This window comes from Arachis duranensis, chromosome 1 (genome assembly GCF_000817695.3).
Source record: "Arachis duranensis cultivar V14167 chromosome 1, aradu.V14167.gnm2.J7QH, whole genome shotgun sequence".
In the NCBI taxonomy this organism is placed as follows: domain Eukaryota; kingdom Viridiplantae; phylum Streptophyta; class Magnoliopsida; order Fabales; family Fabaceae; genus Arachis; species Arachis duranensis.
In genome coordinates this window covers 16,754,308-16,754,559 of record NC_029772.3, presented here as the reverse complement: position 1 = coordinate 16,754,559, position 252 = coordinate 16,754,308, and positions in this window count along the sequence as shown.

Below are 252 nucleotides of genomic sequence, written 5' to 3'. Positions count from 1 at the left end.
AAGTTTTTGGCGCCGTTGCCGGGGATTGTTCGAGTTTGGACAACTGATGGCTTATCTTGTTGCTTAGATTAGGACTATTTTGTTTTTGTTGGTTTAGAGTCTTTTAGTTGAGTCTAGTTTCATATTTTAAGTTTGGTGTCAATTGCATGCTTTTACTTTTCTTTTAGTTTTTCGATTTTGCATGTCCTTAGTCCCTTTTTGATCTATAAAAATTCTAAGTTTGGTGTCCTCTTTGTGTTTTTCCCTTAAAAA